The sequence below is a fragment of the Phasianus colchicus genome, chromosome 3 (genome assembly GCF_987193195.1).
Source record: "Phasianus colchicus chromosome 3, bPhaCol1.hap1.1, whole genome shotgun sequence".
Classification (NCBI taxonomy): Eukaryota; Metazoa; Chordata; class Aves; order Galliformes; family Phasianidae; genus Phasianus; species Phasianus colchicus.
In genome coordinates this window covers 12,327,883-12,347,946 of record NC_143438.1, presented here as the reverse complement: position 1 = coordinate 12,347,946, position 20,064 = coordinate 12,327,883, and the positions used below count along the sequence as shown (strand labels likewise).

The following is a 20,064-nucleotide window of genomic DNA, read 5'->3' as shown; positions in this document are numbered from 1 at the left end:
TGTTAATCTCCAAGCAAAGTAATAGTAAAAATTGAAAGAAACCATAGCATCAATTTTATTCCTTCAACTATTCCATTTTTAGGGAAGACTGCCAAGCTACTGCTACCCAATTCTTTAGAATTTGTTAAAAAAAAAAAAAAAAACTTAAAAAAAAAGCTTTTACAAAAATCTCCAGACAATAAAGTATTTCTTCGCATCATCTTGTGAGCAGGATTTATAATTTTTTTTTTTTTTTTGTCACTATCTTAATGAAATTCCTTTCAAATGTGCACTGTTCTGTTGGGGAGGAGAAAACAAGACAGGTTTGTGTTTATTTCCTATTTGTCATTTTATGACATGTGCATGTATAAAACAGAGTGAACAGGAGGAAAAAAAAAGGGAAAACAGGGATTTTTGATAGCTTTCAAATTCAAAATTCATTTTTAAAAGAGCATTTTTGGATTGATCTTTAGTGAAAATATATGAAGATACATAGAAAATAAAGCATTTTACAATAACCTCTTCTCTCTCCTCTCCTCCTCCTCTTCTACTCTCCTCTTTCTTTTTTTTTAAAGCTATAGTCCAACATGTTGCATAAAAGAGCATTAAATGTTTTCACCTCACCCTGTCAAATGCTTTTACAAATTCTCTGTAAGACTGTCTATGTAGGCCATTACTAAAAAAAAAGCCCCCTAACATAAGATGGGCCAAATTAAAGTCCTGCTCTGTAAGTGCAAGAATATTAAAGTCTATGGCACAACTTCATCTGGAACCCACAGAGAGAAGTAAGAAGGTTTCAACATGTAGCACACCATTAGAGCTGAGAGTTTGTAATGACATGAAGGAAAGCAGTGACACTCCATATGATAAACGGACATTCTAGCAAAAAGAATCTGTTAGAATCTGCTGACAATAAAAGTATGAGGAAACAAACAGATTCACCGTGAAAGGTAGCTGGTCAGAAGCCAGGTAACACACAGAGCAGGAGGAGGGAGATATGAAGGTAAGGAGACTTGATCAGAATAAGAACTTTCCCGCAGGTCTTCCCCATGAGTATTTCAGCCCTACAAGTCTTACATTACTTTGCTTGGTAACAACATCCCTAAAATTTGATCAGTTCTAAGTACAAATAGGATTCAAAGACTGCCAATACAGTGAGATTCTTGGAAAGGATTAAATCAAAGACCTTGGAATGCCTCAGGTTTCAAGAAAGTTTCAAACTGTAGAAATTGACATCACCAATTCCTAGTAATTAGACACCTTGAGAATGAGACCTGGATTTGTGAGTGGTTTGACCTGAAGTAGTTCTCGATACAGATCCTAATATTATGAAGGAAAGAAAATGCTCTTTTCAAAACCACTTTTTGTTTAAACCTCATTTTAGTTGGCTTCTTTTAAGTCTTTAATTCACTGGCCAACTTCATTCTGACTTGTGAAGGACCAAGGGAGAAAAACTGATGTGTGGTCAGTCTAGTGGACCCTGCATACCACATAAAACCTCATACCACTTTTTTACAAAGGGTGAATTCACTCTCTTCATTTCTATATTCTACAACTCTTTTCTCCATTATTTTCTTGTTTTAAGAACTTTATGCATTTTCACTTAGCATTTCCCTTTTCTCTATTCTGTAACGTATTTATCTCAGATAACAGTGTCAAAAGAGACATCAACATAGAGGTGGAATTAAGGAGAAATAAGCCATGAAAGTGAGTCAAAACATCAGGTGCTAAGATCATTTTTCTCCAGCAAAGAATATTACTAAGAAATTTCCCAAAATGATAGCATCCACTTGTACTGCATCCACTTCTTGAAGGTATTATTAAGAGAGGTGATATCAGCCCTGAAGGTACCGATGCCACTAAGTAGAGATCATCACATTGCAAAGTGTCCTTCATTATTGTGGCTATAAAATAATTTGCCTTTACTGTATTTCAGCATTATGCCATATTTTTTTTTTAAGTAGGCTGAATAACCAAAATGGGAATTAAAAAGGATTTGAGGCTTTCCATATTTGATTTAGAAGATAGCTTGTGTTTCATACAGAGAAAGCTCTCTCTTCACATATCTGGTGTTATCAACACAGTCTTCAGCAAAGGCTACAAATTCACAGTAAGACTCAAACCCAATGCTTGTTTAGAAAGAGAGTATGTCCTTTTTTAAAATTCACCCTTTATCTGTTTCTCAAAGAAATAAAGTGTTTCTGAGTAACTGCAATAGCCTCACTGCCAAGAAGTCCAGCACAGCAGATTAAAAGAAAAACTGTGCAGATGCAGCAATGTGTTGTACCACCCAGGGAGATCTTGGGTATGCATCAAATGAGCCCGACCTTCAGTGTGTGGGTGTGCTGAGATTTTAAAGAGATTTCCAGTCAAGGAGAAATAGGAGTTTCCGTTTCAAGCTATGTGCCACATTCTGAATGTGCTAAGCAAGATAAATTCCCCAATTTTAGGGAGCCTGCCCAGGAAGAAGTTAAGGTATTTAGAAAAACTTCTCTCCACTCTGCATTTACAGCACAGCTAACTGGGAGACTGACTGCCAGCAGTGCTCGTGCCACTGTCCCTAGTACGAGCAGCAGAGCAGAGAGATTACAAGGTGGAAAAATCAAGGTAATGCAGGAAACAAGCCACTGTTTCTCACAGCATAGCAGGAACAGCAGTGCTGGAAGTCATTCATTTATTGGCCTCATTAATTAATTAGCCACAGGTGTAGAACCTAACCCTCTGAGAAGCTCAGCCTTTTGGCAGGCACGCAGAGCCATGCCTCAGCTTCCTCCACCACCTCCCAGAAAGCCCCACATTCATCTGCTGTGCAGTACTTGGCCATGGTTCCATGCATAAACGAATGTGCAGGCTGAGAAGGGAGACATATGCGTGAAAATCCCCAGACCTGGCTTGTTGCCCCATAGCAACAGGATGCTCTACCAGCTGAGCCACCACACTGAAGCAAGACTGGGAAAATCATTGTGCACACAACCTCCCAGACCTCAGGGAAACCCAGCCTGACCTGCAGGGAGACAACTGGCAAAGCACCAGTTTTTTTGTGTGTTTGTTTGTTTTGGTTGTTGTTGGGTGTTTTTTTTTTTGTTTGTTTGTTTGTTTTGCTTTTGAAGCTGGGGGGGGGGCGTTATAGCATTATGTTAAAAGAAACAAAATTGGGGACATTACTGACCTCTCTTTTGACAGACACAAGGATGTCTGACATCTTTTTTTTTTTCCTCTTGTGTCAGCACCATGTATAAGAAGGGTAGGTGCTTACAAGTCCTCACTGACATAGAGAGATGAAACAATTGAATCCACCTATCAAAGCTACCAATTTCTTTCTTTATAAAGCCAGACCAAGGGCAGTATAAAGGCTACCTAATTCAGTAAGATTAACCAAATGAGACAGATGTTTCAGAGTGACAGAGAGCTTTAGACATGCGACTTCAAAATGAAGGTAAGGTGGAAGAGACTCTAGAGCACCTGAACACAAGTCTTACAAGGAGTGGCTGAGTGAACTGAGATTTTTCAGTATGGAGAAGAGGACGCTCAGGAGAGACCTTACACTCTACAACTGCCTGAAAGGAGGAAATGGAGAAGAGGCTGATTCCCACCTTGCCCAGGTAGAGAGCAAGAGGATAAGAGGGAATGGCCTTGAGTTACATCAGAGAAGGTTCAGGTTGGATATTAGGAAGAATTTCCTTTCAGAAAGAGTGATGAACTAGAACAGACAGCCCAGGGAAGTGGTGGAGTTACCACCCTTGAAGTGTTCAAGAAAAGGGCAGATGTAGTACTTAGGGATGTGGTTTAGTGAGCAGTGTTGGTGGTAGGTGGATGGTTGGACTAGATGATCTCAGAGATCTTTTCCAACCTTAATGATTTTATAATTCTTTTCCTCTAAGCATGCATATAATCTTCTAAATCATGTCTCATGGTTCTCATTCATGGTCAATCAGTGCACCTGATCCTAAATGTCAATGAGAAAATATTTGTGACAAAAAGTACTTGTTATCTTGCTAGCGATTTTCATGCTTGAGAGACATCACAGGTGTGGACAAAGTCAGACTTTTTGCAGTACCCTTTATTTGACTCTGTTCTGTCACACACTGTGATTACACACAAGTCCTATTCTTACCAGCGTGAGCTTGTGGGTTTCTCCTTACCTTAAAGTCAGAGGTTTCAGGCAGCAGCTGACTTCTTGTCAGGATGATAAAGCTTTCATTGGTAGAGTTCAGGTGGGAGTCAAACCAGTAACAGTGTTGAGTTCATCATTCAGTCGTTCTCCCAGTCCCCAAGGTTTTGGCATGATGCTGAGCTCCTGGAAATGCACAAGTATCTGTGGGAAAGATCCCAACCTCTGTAGCTGCTCTGCAAGAGAATACGGAATGCTTCAGTATCTGCTCCACTTCTCTGAGGAGTTTTTCCCCCAGACTCAACTCTCTGGTGCCTCTATTTCCACATGCACTGAGGTTCCCACCCTCCCACCTAGTAAAAGGCTGGATTTTGGCTCCACACTCTGAACATGGGGCAGCACCCATCCTTCTGCTTCACCTGTATGCTGCTCATGCTCATACCAACAGTAATCAGGCGTCTGAGATCAGACAACACTATAATTTCACAGCTTTTGTAAGAATTTTCAGAAGAACCACACATTGAGGAAGACGCTACACTTAAAATAGTACATGAAAAAGATGTATTTTGCCTGCTAATAACAATAAACTAAAATCCTCTGAACAGAATCACCTTGATGAACAGTTAATTATTCCATTTTAGCAGCTGTAAAAGAGAAAGGTATTAAAAAACTTTGTCTAAGCAGTTGCTAGGGGATAATGGAATGTGGAACAAAATAATAACAAATAGAACAGAAACAACAGAACAAAAAGATTAATAATAATAATAAACAAGTAAAAATTTACACTTGCTTCTATACATCTTCATTTAATACTTATATGGAAGTTTCCAATAATATGTACATAGGTCTCTCTGAAAGTAATGCCTCCTATTTATTTCCATGGAAACTACAAAAGCCACAAAGAGCACCATGATACTGTTTGATAGAGCAAATTATCAGCTACAAAAATTATTTTTCAACATAGTCACCACCATCAGCTATACATTTTCACCAGCAAGAACAAGAGCCTGTATGCTGTGCTCACAAAAACTTGTACCTGCAGAGGCAACCCACTGTATCACAACTGCTATGATGATGTCATTGCTAGGAAAATGTTGCCCACGCAGTTCATCTTTCATTGGCCAGAATAGATGGAAGTCAGAAGGCACAAAATCCACACTATACAGTGAGTGTGATAGGACAGTCCAGCCAAGACTGTCAATGTGCTCCATGGTCTTCACGCTGGCATGGGGCCCGCTGTTATGTTGCAAGAGAAAAGTTGTTTTCTCCTCTGGCCTGACTCTAGAAGTTCGAGCCTTCAACTTAGTTAGCATCACTATGCTGGTCAGAGTTGATAGTATGTCGGGGTCCCAGGAAATCCAAAAGGATCACCACTTTCCTACCTCCAAAAGACACAGTGCACATCTCTTTACTCTCTGAGGGCCATTCCTTGAACCATTTCTTCAATGCAGAATTCACACATGGCCATTTCATGGACTGATGTTTTGACTCTGGCTTGTAGTGGTGACATAACATCTCATCACTGGTACTGATGTGAGCCAGGAAACTGTCACCTTTAGTCTTGTATTGGTTCAATAGCTCCTGACAAACTTGCACACAGCATTGTTTCTGTTCCTATGCGAGCATTCATGGGGCTACTTGGCACAAACTTTGCAACATTCCAACGTTGCCACCATTTTTCCCAACATGTTGAAGCCAATACTGAGCTCCATACACAGTTCCCTGGCTGTAATCAACTGATTTTTGAGGATAAGCCAATCAAGATGCTCTTCATTTCATGATATGACTGGTGTGCACAGCCATCTAGAATGTGGCTTGTTTTCCAAAGCAATGTCTCCACTGCTGAAACATACCACTCACTGCCTTTCTGTACTCACATCCCCTGTTCAGTCTACATAAACATTCAGCAAGCATTGACGAATATCAGTGGTTGCCATTTTTGCTGCAGGAAGAATTCAATTCTACTCCTTTGCTTCGTATGCCCTTCCATGTCAGACACCATTTTGTCAGACCACCTCTCTGCTTCCATACCACCAACTCTGGCCCACGACGTCAGAGGCAACACAATAAAATAGGAGGCATTAATTTTCAAGCAGCCCTCATAATATGTGCTTAAGCACCAATTAATGACTTGGATTCAGTTGAGCGTATCCTCATTATGCAAATATTTTGATTTGTCCCTATTAAGTAAGAGTTATTGCCGTTCACTACTGCTAGGTGAAACACAATTGCTAAAAGAATATCCAGTAAAACAGATCCCACAGCTGAATACGCCATTCTCCCCCTAGATGGAAGCCAGGAGGTCTGGCCAAGGGCCTCATCAGCGTGTTTGATCTGATACTACGATTATTTAGAACAAGCCTTGAACTGCCAATGATAACATCTCACACACTAAACAATAGCCTCTGGTTAAGCAAAAGAAATTTCTCAAAATTTCTGACATAGTTCTGAGTAAAAGGAGAGTAAAATGGAGTACATATTTTCAAGGCTGAGAGGGATTTAATCTTCATAAACCCCATTTAAAGAAATCAGGTAAATCTCTAGAAGGACTTGGAAAATTTCAGCCTGGACATTAGATCTCATTGCTCTTACAGAGAATAAGCAACAGCCAAGAGAGGATGGCTCACCAGCACAGACCTGAGCTCCTGCCAGCCCTCAGTCCACGAGGAATTGTGCTATACTTTCCACACCACTGTTATTTGACACAATGATATTACTCAAAATGCAAATTAAATATGGGTAATACATTATGGGATGAAGGGCCAGTATTAAACTGTCCAAGAAAGGAAACACCTCCTGCTGTGTTTCCAGCGTGTCATGTAATTTACAGTCACTGCTGTGAGTTCTCTGTAAGAAAATTAATGTTTCCTCTTCTTGGCCAGAAATATGAAAGGGTCATTATTAACATCTGAAACTGTAGGCTACAGGCTGAAAAAGGGGTTCTCTGCAAAGATACAAAGACATTATTTTCTGGCTAGGAGCTGAGTGTAATATATTTTTTCTTACGCTTTTACTGAAATGGGCTTCCACACCATATTCAATCTCATCCTAGTGTCCTATTCACAACTCTTCATCAAAGCACATAATTTCTCTCATTCAGATTTGGAAAGGAACAAAGATGATCAGAAACGACAAGAGAAAAAGTATTTTGTACATTTTTTTTCCCTTTAAATAAAAGATATTTGTGTCAAAAATCTAAATTTCAAGGAAATCAATTTTTACTAGAAAAAAAATTTTGATTGAAAAACTAATATTTTTTGGTCCATAATCTGCTTTCCTAATATACACTCTGGATGAAACAACTACTATACATTTTAGGAAAGCATACCTGAGCATGAGCTGAGTCCTAGCACACTTGATTTTTTAATTCTCCTTAGCAAGGGAATACTTTCAGCTTCTCATTTGCTTCTGTGAATCTTGGGCAACTTCAGCAGCTAATACAAGGAGAGTTCTGATTCTATTCCCTTTGACTTTTCTCTCAGTGTGCAGTTCAAAAACACAGTTCAAAACAGTTGTTTCGTGATTAGCATGATATTGGCAATGAATTTGAGAACATTATTAACAGTTACAGAATCATTGGTATGCACATGCCTAAAGGGTGACTACAGCAGTTGTGGGAGCAACTGCACCAGCCAACTTCACCACAGTCTCTCACTAAGCAAAGGAGGAAATCTTTCCCTTACCTTTTTAATTTGTTTAATTTTTAATTTGTTATGCTTTTTGTCCACATGGTCATAAAACAAGAGAGCTCATCAACTGAGCACGGCACCTTGTAGCATATCTCCACTCCAAAGAAATCTGCTATCTTGGTAACTCAGCCACAAGCTACACCACCAAAATTGGAAAATCCCAGCTAAAGTTGTGTTAGAGGCACTTTCATCTTACTATGGATGCTGATACACTCACATGATAATCTGGGAACCTATTATGAAATGCGAATTTTTAAAGTGATAGAAAACAAAACAAAATACATGTATGAGGGCTGCTTCAGAAGTTATACCTCATATTTTACTCCGTTGGCCCATGACATCAGACACAGATGTTGGTGTATAGCAGTAGGGAATGAACCTTTCCACCAATATTTCATTCCATGCTGTTGCCATGTGACAGATAGCAGCAGAGGGGCAATCAGATAGAATGGAGCCTGACATGGAAGTGTGGACGAAGCAAAAGTGGGTCACTGAATTCCTTCATGTGGCAAAAATGGCACCCAATGACATTCATTGGCACTTGCTGAATGTTTATGGAGACCAAATTCTGGATGTGAGCACAGAGAGGCAGTGGGAGGTGTGTTTCAGCAGCGGTGATAGTGGGTCACCTCTGCTAGTACAAATTTTTATGAGTGCAGCATGCAGGCTCTTGTTCATCACTGGTAAAAATGCATAGCTAATGTTTGTGACTGTGTTGAAAAAAAGTAGCTGAGAATTTAGGCTATCAAATTGCATCATTGTGCTCTTTGTAGCTATTATACTTTCAAAGGAAATAAGGAGGAGACAATACCTTTGGTGCAGCTTACATCTTAAGAAATGAAAGATGTAAGGCTCACAAATTTTTCAACTATACTTCTACAAAAATACAAACCAATCATACTAATTTGAAGAGAGTGACCATTCCATTCCTGGCACAGAGCTGTTTCACATCAGTATGTTAATTTTTGTGTTCTACCAGTAAGAGAGTTCTGAGTAAAAAATATTGAGTAAAAAAAATGTTAAGAAAGAATCAGAGAACACAGACCTCAACCTAAAAACAAATTAATTTAACATGAAGATGGGTACTTCTTAGAAAAGCAGGAAGTACAGAAGCGAGCCTAGAGTCTTGCTTGACTGACACAACTTGATAAGGACTTCAGAGAAAGTAACTGATGTAAGTGGATGGTTGAGAAAAGTTCAGCGAGCAGCGAAACGTGGACATGACCAGACAGTTTGTACCATATGTTTCAACATATCTTACACAAGAAGTAAAGATACTGGAATTTTCCACAATTGCAAGAAGCTAAGTTTAAGAACAGAAGATGTGTTCTGGGCAGCTGGAAGCTTCACTGGTAGAATTAGCCATTTCTGAGTGACTGACAGCACCTTTGCAAGAGACATAGACTATGATGCTAACAGGGAGATGGAAAAGGACTCACATACACAGACTGCTGGAAACTCAAACTTCTTACTGACCATGCTCCATATGGTTGGACACAAAACACTGGAAAAATTAAATAGAGTTTAGCCAGGGAAACTGAGGCTGTCAGTTCTTATTGATGTGGATGTACTCTCAGATACTATTTTGCTCAAAGTGCATTAAAGAAATGGTGAGTACTGTGGTCACCTGTTCTGTAATTAAATTTATGGTCATAAATGATTCAGTACTCTGACAGTCAGCGTCTTATTCTTATGTATGTCAAAACCAATTGTGTTCTAATCAGCTTTGCAAGAAGGCTACATCAAATGAATAGAAAAATGTTCAGATAAGAATTACGTCTATAGGTCTTTATGGTCAGTCTTGGTCCATGATCAGTGGTAACTGACTAAATTTATTGCAGCAGTTAAAATATGAGAAAACAAACTGATAATGGATGACCGTGGCTATTCATGCTCACATATTCAGAAGCCTAGACAGAGGATAAAGCTGTCCCAGAAGTGTCTGTCTATAGAGAACGTGGGGCATACACTGTGAGTTCTCCACCTGCAGGCAGACCAGTGAGCAGCAGCACAGGTACTATACACTGCACATCTGCATGGTTCCAGATTTCTACACAGTCTGCAGTATTGCTGGAACTACTATAGCATATTTGTACTGCTTCAGCTGCTTTTGCTCCAACCAGGCTACAAAACTGCTTGGATTTCCTGAACAAATCCAAAGTCCTCACATTCTGGGCACTAAAAACAACAACTGAAGAACCTGAATGGAGGGCTGCATTAGCCAAGAGGTACATTCACAGATCACTCTGAAGAGCTCACAGCCCAGCTGCATTGTTTTTCTCTTCCTCTCTGCACAAAACATACCTACTTGTCTACCACTCCAGAGTGGCTGATGGCAGACAATGCACATGCTGAGCAAGGAATGAGGAAGCATTGAAGATTTCTGGCCTCAAGTTGGCAGTATTCAGTGTTGCTGAATTTAAGGGGTCCTTTCTTGCTCCCGCATGACATGAAATACTCATTAAATATGTTTAAAAGGACTAAAATTGAGAAAAGTTCCATAACTAAGATTCATCACCCTTAACATTCCAATTCAAAGTGTTCCTGCAGTACAGAAGGTCACTTTTATGTAAGCTGCGCTGAATTTTACAGAGCTACAATTTTAGTTAACCCCCCAGCATGGCAATTTCAGCGTAGTTTATGAAATTCAACCCAGAAAGACATATTTTTTCTTCTCAGAAGTATTCTTACTCTCTTTAGAGACCATTCTGATAGCAGAAGAAAATTCCTAATTTGATATCTAACAGTTAAACTTATTTATGTACGGAACAGGAAGGATGGGCTGAAAATGGTCAGCCAAGCAGAGCTGAAGAAGCATGTCTGAAATACACTCAAGAAAAAGAAACCTCCCTGGGCAATCATATTAACCTGAACAGCCAAAGGGACATTTTGCCTAAGCCTCAGGTTATGGAATTTCATTTAGTTTTTACTCACCGCTTTCATCACCTGCTTTCAAGGTTATGTGTTTGAAGTTACCTAACTCCACACTGGGGTACATGAATAACTGGAAGGAATGACAGAAGCGCATAACCCTGCCACAGTTTCACGAAGAGCCTACGGGGTTAGGTACAATAAAAGCTGTAACAATGGAGTCTCGCTGGAATATCCAAAAGTGAATTGAGGTACTTAATGACCATCTTAATTTTACGGTAAGTGCAGAGCAGTCGCCTTGAGTAAAACAGGCTCTTCTGAGAGCATAAGTTGAGCAACTGATATCACAGATGGTTTTATAACATGTTGGTCCATAGCCTGAAAAATACAGTTTATATTTTTAAAGCACGGATGTAACTAATGAACTTGTTTAAATATTAGGCAGCATAGCTAACATGAGGTGGAAGTCACAGAGAAAAATGTAATAGGATACAAAATATAAACTCATGATGGGAATGTACTCTGAGCCAACTCATACATTTTAGTCCAAAAATCAGAGTTTTCTTTTAACCCCTTATAAAGATCCATAAAGCTATGCATTTCATTAGATTTAACCTGGGAGCAGGGCTGAACTTCTGCCAAATTAAGGAGGTGTCAGACTTTAGTTTCCAATCCAGGTCTTTCAAGAACAGATTATGTGTACAGTAAACATATATGTACTTTTATATATTCATGTCTCACAACTTCAGCTGTATGTTAAAGTAGGAGCATGCCTTAAAAATGCATTAAGCTTGACAGCTGTAAAGAAATCAGGTTGATCTGACATATCAGAACACAGAAGATTTTACTTCAACTTCACAGAGATCCTGAACTTCTGCCATGGAAGATCAAGACCATCATTGTCAAGAGACAGAAAAGGTGGTAGACAAAAGCAGATTGTTTTTGAAATATTTGTAGATTATTAAAATGTTAACTAAAATCGATTCATATGCAACTCAGCTCATATTTCTAGGTTCTAGGCTTGCAAGAATGGTGTGGGTTTTTTTTGTTTTTTTTTTTTTACATTAAACAGGTCTCAACATTACCCCTCTCTTGGGGCAGGTAAATTGACTGCACTGTTCCAGTATGAAACTACTTACAACAACAAAAAATTTTCCCATAAGATAGAGTTTGTTTTGTGCTTGTTGTCACTTTTGAAATGAGAAGTTTGTTCTTCCACCCACCGTGAGCTATGTTAGTCACATCACTTTTCATGCTTCCAGGTAGATTTCCCCTCGAGGTCACAGTGTTTTGTCACTCTATGGTGGAGCAATGCACAATCATTTGCTGCAGTACAATTAAAATACATATCCAGAATGTCAGAATGTGGTGTAGCTGTGTCAACATCACAAAATAATTATTCATTTCCTGTGGCAATTACCAAAACATCTTAACCTTAGGGGGACTAGGACAAAACAGTGGCAAATAGGTTATTTCTTTGCTCCCTTGCACTACAGAAAATTTGTCCCATCCCTTAGTTTCTTGTCACAAAGGCTACACACAAATTAGTGCTATTCCAATCCTCTGCTGTTCAGACTGAAATAAGAAGATCAGAAGTTTGGCAAGCCAAATTCAGATCAACTGTCAGAGGCTGAAAATGCACTCATACAGCTTTTACCTTAGGTGCACTCATTTGCAAGCAAGATTATCAACCCCACAGACACCAAACTCAAAACATGCTTTGAAAAATTCTAAATAGCAATGTTACATCACTGCAGCTATTCCTGGGCTGGGAGATGTAAAAAGAGCTAGAAATATCACCATCAAGCCTATTCATTAAAATGCCCTTTTCCTACCTCACCAGTGCTGTTCCACTTGGGATTAGCACAAACAGTGAGGCTGACAGGATTAGGACACTCACTTGGAACATAACTACCCTGTTAGAGAAAACACCAAGAGATTCATTCCCTTTACCTTACGCAGTTTCTTGGCATGTATCTTGGATACAAGTCTGCTGTTTTTCACACCAGTGCAGAGCAGGAGTAAGCCCACTGAATAAACACAGGCGTCCCATTTTCAGTTCTCTGGCCAATATAAGACTGCCAACATATAGGCTTTACTGCACTACTGTGGCCTCACACCTCAACCCAGTTAACAGTGCCAAGAGAAACAGAGCTGAAGTTGGGAACAGTCAAAGCCCAAAGAGACATTTCTTGAGCTCACACAGCCAGCAGTTGTGCACATGGTTTGGGAGAGCGTACAAGATGGGGTCACAGTTCTCTGGGCTGCTGGCTTGCTCTTCACTGTGAGGCTGGGTTGATCTTCACCATTCAGAAAGGGTGAGGAAGGCATATCATTCACCAGAGAAACAAGCCCAATTGGTACTTCTTTAAAGATGCAATTTTCCTCTAATTTATCTGTTTGTGACTAGTAATACAGACATTCTCCTTAGAAAACAGCTGGTGGTGAGCACACACCTTACTGCAGTCATCTGCGTGAGCTGATTTTAAGAAGCACGTGGGTCCCTTCCTGTGTTGCTGTGATTTCAGATTTGCTATTTAACAGGTCTTCACAACATGTCTTCTCTGCGTGTCTGTAACACACGCACCCTGGTTCCACATCTCTGTTTTCTTTCAGTTACCATCAGACAGCACGCTCTCCACTCCCCCAAAAATATAAAGGAATAAATGACAAAGCCAACCCCGCATACTTTATATGGCAACATCATGCAAGGTTTCAACCCAGGGTTATTTTTTTTTTCTACCAGTTGTTTCTTTGAGAACAGATGGCATTTGCAATAGTTCAGGGTATATCCTATTTTTAAGTGTCACATGTTTTACTCTTCTGCAGTGGACTTAGCAATCAGAGGAAAATGCCATGAGATTTGGGCTTTTTACATGTTGAACAAATCACGTTGTTTCATGCCCCTTAGGACATTATCTCCCATTGCAAGTGACCAACAGCCACCCTGCTTGGGGTCCACCCTTCTGATGCAATGTTTCCTGCCAGCAGGAGATAAGGAACAAGCTGCTTCCGGCAGTGCTGACTCAGCAGAGCACTGACACACTGACATAACATAACTGGCAATAAGATAGTTCAAATTAAAATTGCATACAATTGTTTGATCTTTTGCACATGACAGTGCAGAGACCAGTTCCATATTCCAGCACAAAATGGAATATGAGGACGCTGCGTATGTTGCTTGGTTTCCCCTTTGGTGTTTTCTCCCTATGCTTCATATTCAGAAAAGGTAGCGGCTCCCCAGAACAGGATAAGCAATGAAGGATGGCATGCTATTTAAGTTTGTTGGGTTTCACACTGCAAATTCATAGGATAAAGTCAACCTTACTTTGCAAGTAACTGTAAGCTCAGTCTGCCTCTATTTTGATCCATCTGCACAGGAATCCGCTCTTATAATGGAAAGCCAGCTAGCAAAATCTGAGCATGAGCTTTTAAACCCTGCCGGAGAGATCAAGCCAGGTATTCAACAGGCTAATGTGAGTAAACAGCTGCTAGGCCAAAGCTGGCTTCTCTCCAGAGAAACAGAGAGAGTTCTTACAGATTTGCAAAAGCCCACATAGATGCAGTACCTGAAATTAGTATTTGAGAAGAGTCACACAAACCGAAGAAAAAAATTCTGTTATGAATGCTTAAAAAGGGTAGATGGGCACCAATGAAACACAGAATCTGACATCATCAATCCACTGCCAAAGGCCTCTGCCTTGCCTCTTCCACCAGCATCAGGAACATCTTAATTTTGATTCATGTTCCGATTCATTTCCATTTTGTTTCCTTGTAAAGCTCAGAGCTGACGTGGCAGCAGTGCAGAACTACAGTTTTCTAAGGCAGCTCTGGCTCACTCCCCCACTGTCACCCCCTCAGGGCTCAGCTACCCTGCAAGGAACTGTATTGAAATGGGTTGTGTCAGCTGCTTGATGAAGCAATATTCAAACTGGGAAAGATCCACTTCAAATAGACTTTGAATTTCAGGAGAAAGGCAGACAATCAATTTGGGATGAGACTTCACGTTTGAATCCAAGCAGTAGGAATCCAAAAATGAGAAAGGAGAACTTTCACATTTGTACTTCACACCACATCAGAAGGGATGGAGGGGAAATCTTTGGCTTTTTACGAGTAGTTCCAGCAGGGGAGGTACTCATCTGGGACACTGAAGACCAGTTTCTTCTGTCTCTAATGAAACAGGAGCAAGACTTGATCCTCTTAACAGAATTTCATACCTACTAGAATATTCTGAAGGAACTTTATGAACATCTCCTGGCTGTTCCTCTTCTCTTAATGCATTTAAAGCAAGTATTTCTGTTCCCCACTAAGAACCCTAGTTGAGAAGATATTGAGTTCTGCCTAGACACTTCAGCGCCATGCATATGTATTACTTGCCAAAAGACAAAACCGATCTTCAACTTTGTTTTCGCCTTATTTCCCATAACAATGTGAGATTCTAGATGCCTATAACATTTGGGGAAAAAAGAACAGAATGGAAACATTTCAGAGAAATTTACTGTTTGCCTATTTCTGCACAGCTTCTTCAAATCAGCACTTCTCATAACAGAGAATTCTCAGATGAAAATGAAATAAGATGCATTCCTAGAAATCTACAGCTGTTTCAACATAAATATCATGAGGAAAAATAATAAAACCACTTGGGTACCCTTCCAACCAAGATACACAGTCCATCCCCTTAATGCCAAGGTTTAACATTTCTGCTATTAGGTTGAGACCCCAGGGCATGTCACAATAAGCTTGAGCGAGCATATAGGAGAACTGCTAGCAGGATAAATGGCCTTCTGGTTGTGCATACACTTTTCTTGCTATTTTTCTACACACTTAACCAGTCTTGCCAGATACTGACCTCCATACCAGTGCTAGTTTGTAGCACATTGCTTTAAATTTGTCAAGGAAGATGCTACCCAGTTCAGAATTAAAGTCAGTCTTAAGAAATCACATAACCACAGGGAGCAAACAACCAAAACAAAAACTCATTTTCAGGCAGTCTGCAAAACCTAGTTCTCCCCCTGTAAGATAGACCAGGCCCCTGATGAAAGTCTGTATTCAGTGCTGGGTTCAGAGGATGTATATTAAGTAATGTAAAGGGGTAGACGGAGCAAAAAGGAAATGAAAAGGCTCCATTCATCTTGACTAAGATGAGAAGTCCAAAGCGGGAAAATACAGTGTTGACAAGTGTCTTAATGTGATCACGTACAGAGCAGAGTAAAAGGATAGGAAGACAAATCAGGAGTTTGAACTGCCAAATTTAGATCAGCCACCTCTTAACATTTAGTTTTCAGTGCATAGACATACAAATGGTTACCTATGCTGAATACTGACCCAGTCACCTCCTGCTGTCACACCAGAAAAAAAGTATAATTACATATTACCAAGCTTACAGCCCAGGTTACTCTAACTTTAGCTTCTCTCCCTTGTGGACATAACTCTTACATGGTATACTAAAATAGCCCTACGCAGCAAATTAGAAATACTGTTTTATTTACAATTCTGTAGCAGATGATTCACAATAGATGTACGTCAACTTTTACATTAAGTATTCATCATTCCACGGTTTGTTCCTTCTGCTATAAGGCAACAGAGTGGCAGTTGCAATGCTTAAATGCCAATGGTAACTGTCTTAGAATCACTGTGAATGCCTTGCTCTGCAATAAGGCAATAAATTGCAACTTATTTGCCAGCAATATGCATTTTGAAAAACACTTGATTTCCATTTTAAGCAGTGTTCTCAGTTTAAGTTTGGCTATCAGGTACCAAAGCCCCTTTCCTGCTACAGTCATCTAGTTCACTCCCAGGATCATCCAGGTTTTCATCCATTGCACTCCAGAGTGTTCATGGGCATGGGATACGTCCAACAGAAATACACAGGCTTTTCCAGAGGGGGCATCCCCTCTCTCAAGAAGCCATCTTGGCCCGGATATTGACTCCCTACCTTAAAACACTTGCATAATAAGCACAACACCATCTTGTGTATCTTAATCTGAAATTTTGAAAAGTAACAAATCAGATATTCTTCTTTTCCCATAAAAAAAAAATATGCACGTGGATAAAAACTTCCACTGTCTTACTGCATACTGAATTAACTGAAGTAAATTAATACTTTTCACATGGTTCCAGTGGAAGATACGGCTTTTGTGCTGGGCTTGGAGCTAACCATGTAGCTGGAGACCCTAGAAACATTTCTTCCAAGCTTTATTTATAGTACAGGGAGAATTTTGTCAAACCTCCTTTTTTATTTTTTTCCCCCTGCGGAGCATGTATAACCATACACAAAAGTAGAGAGCTGAATTCTGTAGAGTAAAACTGAACAAGGTCTTGCTTACATGCTTAAAAACAACAAACTTGAAGCAGCTGCACCTCAAATCTCACTACAATCAACAGCAGAGCTCCTGTGGCTTGGATTTTTCTCTTCAGAGATGAAGTGCTACACAAAGTTATTACAGTGGAGATAGGGAGCGGCTCACGCTAACGTGTTTGCTTTAGCAATTGGTATAGGTTACTGCAAAGGCAGATGGCTACAGAAGAGGAAACTGAAGGGAGACTTCATAGCCATTTATGGCTTTCTCAGGAGGGGGAATGGAGGAGCAGGCTCTGATCTTCTCTTTCTGGTGACAGCGACAGGACCCAAGGGAATGACGTGGAGCTGCATCGGGTTTGATACTAGGAAAAGGTTCTTCCCCGGAGTGTTGTTAGACTCTGGAACAGGCTCCCCATGGCCCCAAGCTGCTGGACCTCAAGAAGTGTCTGCACAACGGTCACAGACATAGGATCTGATTTTTGGGTGGTCCTGTGTGGAGCCAGCAGTGAGACTTGATGATCCTTATGTTTCCCTTCCAATTCAGGATATTCCACAATTCTACAGTTCTACAAAGAAATTCACCTACAACCCTGCACTTGCCAGTCTGTGGTTCACTGCCCCCACTTTATGTCAGGGAAACCACTATGGTGCTCTCAGATGGCTGTTGTGGTGTCACTGAGCAGAATCTGAATCAGTACAGTTAAACATACTCCCTTTTGATCATGGAAGGAAAAAAAAAGGGGATATGTTCACAGAGATCATCACCTGTGTAAGCCTTGCCTAAGACTGAGTTCCAAACCGGTCACTGTCCTGCATGGTTGCTCGTTGCTCTCAGAAGGTGCAATATCCAGCCCACAGCCAAGTGCAAAATAATTTCTAGCTTTCAAGTCATCATGGAAATACTTTCTGTTCCTGAAACCAATCAATACTGCAGTATCCACAACTGTTTCTAAAGCATCTGCCTGAACTACACCAATGTGCAGGCACAGGGCAAGGATTACCAGAAAATGATATCTTTCCAGCTGGAACATAACACTTGTTGCACAGTTCTCAATTTAGCTCTCTGCTTAGGTCTCTGAGTAAAGTGCTGGTACTATATTTCCAATTTGCCAAGAGTTCTTATTTAAAAGAGAAGTGATTAAGCAAGACCATGAAAGAAAACGCATCCAAAGGAGGCCACATAGATGATTAGAGAGCTGGAGCACATCTCCTATGAAGACAGGCTGAGGGAGCTGGGCTTGTTCAGCCTGGAGAAGAAGAGGCTCCAGGGACACCTGATTGTGGCCTTCCAATACTTGAAGGGAGCTTCCTCCTTACGCAGGAGAAAAATCAATCTTTTACATGAGTAGATAGTGATAGGACAAGAGGAAATGATTTTAAACTGAAAGAGAAGATTTAGATTAGATGTGAAGGGGAAGTTTTTCACTCAGTGAGTGGTGAGGTACTGGCAAAGGCTGCCCAAAGAACCTGTGGATGCTTCTTGTGAATGGCTGAGGTGTTCAAGGCTGGGTTGGACGGTGCTCAGGGCAGCCTGAGCTGATGCCTGATTCAGGGGCTGGCAACACTGCCTGTAGCAGAGGTTTGGAACTAGATGATTTTCGAAGCCCTAACACAAACCATTCTATGATCCTTTAGAAAGCCCTTCTGAACTGGTGTATATGCTCTGTTGATGGTTCTATCTACAGAAACAGGCCCAGATGTGTGGAAGATCATGGGAGACACACTCATTTTGTCAATGGGAGTCAAACTGCTGACTCAGTTACTTTATGAGATTTATCATAGTGTACAGAGAGGGTCAAAGCAATAAGGAGCTTGTTAGAAATAAGCAACATGGACTCCAGAACCTCAGATGCCTGTCTTTGGGACACATCAACTTCCAATAATGATTTCTTCACACGACACAAATTCTATACAACATGATAAAATCTACTTTACTTCTACTATGAAATGTATCATAGAAGGTTGTGACAACATCCATATCTGCATGAGCCAGAAAATACAACCACTCTAGGAAGCCAGGCACTCATATAAAATCCATCTCAGAGAACAGGGAGGCTTTATGGCCTCCACCCCGACTACACTTAGACTGGCAAGCAGGGACATAGCAGAGATTCTACACATGCTCATACAGGCTGCAGATCTTGCAGGATTTGAACAGACCACCACTGTTAGAAAGGAACATCTCAGTGTTCACCAGGAAAAAAGCAGCACTTTAAACCATGGCTGTGCATCATCTCAGGTAATGTCTGCTGCCAGAAAGGAAATTGCCAGAGTCAACACATCCTGAACCCTGCCCTGGCAGCAGCAACAGCCCTGATTTCCCTAGGCACTGGCAGAAAGAGAGCAAGCGATGAAGATGTGACCACTCTGCTGCACCATTGGCAGGCTGCTGCTGCTGAGGGCAACAACCTACATCACCTGTTTTCCCCACTGGCTCTGCTTTGCAGTCAGTTCTCTGTTATGAGTTCAAATGACTCTATTAGCAGCTCAAAATAAGTCTTTTGGGCCCCACCTAAGGTTCAGGGAGATTTTAACAGTTACTTTGACTCATTAATGTTCAGACTAATAGTAAGTACCATTCAGAAACATTAAATCCCACACAATTGTAACAACTTTGATATTATTGCTTAGAACAGTAGACTGGTGCTCTTCAACATCTTTATCAATGACACAGATGATGGCATCAAGAGCAAAACACCAAGCAGAGCGGTGTGGTCAATACATTGGAGAGAAGCGAAGCCATTAGGGTCCTGGAGAGCCTGGAGGAGTGGGCCCATGTGAACCCAATGAGGTTCAACAAGGCGTTGCACTTGGGCTGGGGCAATCCCAAGTGGTTATATAGACTGGGCAAGAACCCCTTGAGAGCAGCCCTGCAGAGAAGGACTTGGTGGTCTTGGTAGAGAAGAAGCTGGACGTGAGCCAGCAGTGTGCGCTTGCAGCCCAGAAGGCAACTATATTCTGGGCTGCAATAAAGGAGGAGTGGCCAGCAGGGAGAGCTGGCCACTCAGTTCTCATGAGGCCCCATCTGCAGCACTGCGTCCAGGCCTGAGGGTCCCCAGTACAGGAAGGACACAGAGCTCTTGGAATGGGTCAAAGGAAGGCCACTAAGATGA

At 40.8% G+C, this 20,064-nt stretch overlaps 1 protein-coding gene across 2 annotated transcripts in view; it reads right to left on the bottom strand.

Moving 5' to 3' along the window:
* F13A1 (coagulation factor XIII A chain) overlaps positions 1-20,064 on the bottom strand; it is a 203,030-nt gene that overhangs the window by 89,009 nt on the left and 93,957 nt on the right. For both annotated transcript variants that reach the window (XM_090136981.1, XM_090136976.1), the window contains one exon: positions 4,122-4,326. The gene's annotated coding sequence lies outside the window, so the exon portion shown is untranslated. The remainder of the gene's footprint in view (positions 1-4,121; positions 4,327-20,064) is intronic.